This window comes from Camelina sativa, unplaced genomic scaffold (genome assembly GCF_000633955.1).
Source record: "Camelina sativa cultivar DH55 unplaced genomic scaffold, Cs unpScaffold06001, whole genome shotgun sequence".
NCBI lineage: Eukaryota > Viridiplantae > Streptophyta > Magnoliopsida > Brassicales > Brassicaceae > Camelina > Camelina sativa.
In genome coordinates, this window is record NW_010927083.1 from 1 (window position 1) to 528 (window position 528).

The 528-nt window shown below is 39.2% G+C and overlaps 1 long non-coding RNA gene across 1 annotated transcript; it reads left to right on the top strand.

The window, feature by feature from the left end:
* The first annotated feature begins 14 nt into the window (after positions 1-14).
* LOC104774833 lies at positions 15-515 on the top strand. Its single transcript, XR_765534.1, has 3 exons — positions 15-90; positions 175-345; positions 426-515. It is a non-coding gene; the product is annotated as an uncharacterized LOC104774833 (long non-coding RNA).
* The last annotated feature ends 13 nt before the right edge of the window (positions 516-528 follow it).

A 528-nucleotide genomic window follows, 5' to 3' on the forward strand; every position in this document is an offset into this window, starting at 1 on the left:
TATTGCGTTTAATGGTGCTTATAGGTTGCAAAGATAACTGGAGAAGAGTGGAAGAACCTGTCAGACAAAAAGAAGGCACCCTATGAAGAGGTCTGTTTCCATACTCATGCTTGCATTCATAGCAAAGCCATTAAGAGACTTGGAGTGACTGAATTGAAGTGTAATATTTAACAGGTGGCAAAGAAGAACAAGGAGACATACTTGCAAGAAATGGAGGTATACAAGAGGACAAAGGAAGAAGAAGCACTGAGCCAGAGGAAAGAAGAAGAGGAACTCCTGAAACTCCACAAACAAGAAGCTCTTCAACTGCTTAAGAAGAAGGAGAAAACTGATAATCTGATTAAGGTAACTCACTTGCACTTCACTCACAATATGTCCATTACCAATTCAGAGACTAACAGGATCGTAATAATTGCATTTTGCAGAAGGAGAAAGCAACCAAGAAGAAGAAGAATGAAAATGTTGATCCTAACAAACCCAAGAAGCCTGCTTCTTCTTACTTTCTCTTCAGGTATGAACTTTTACCTC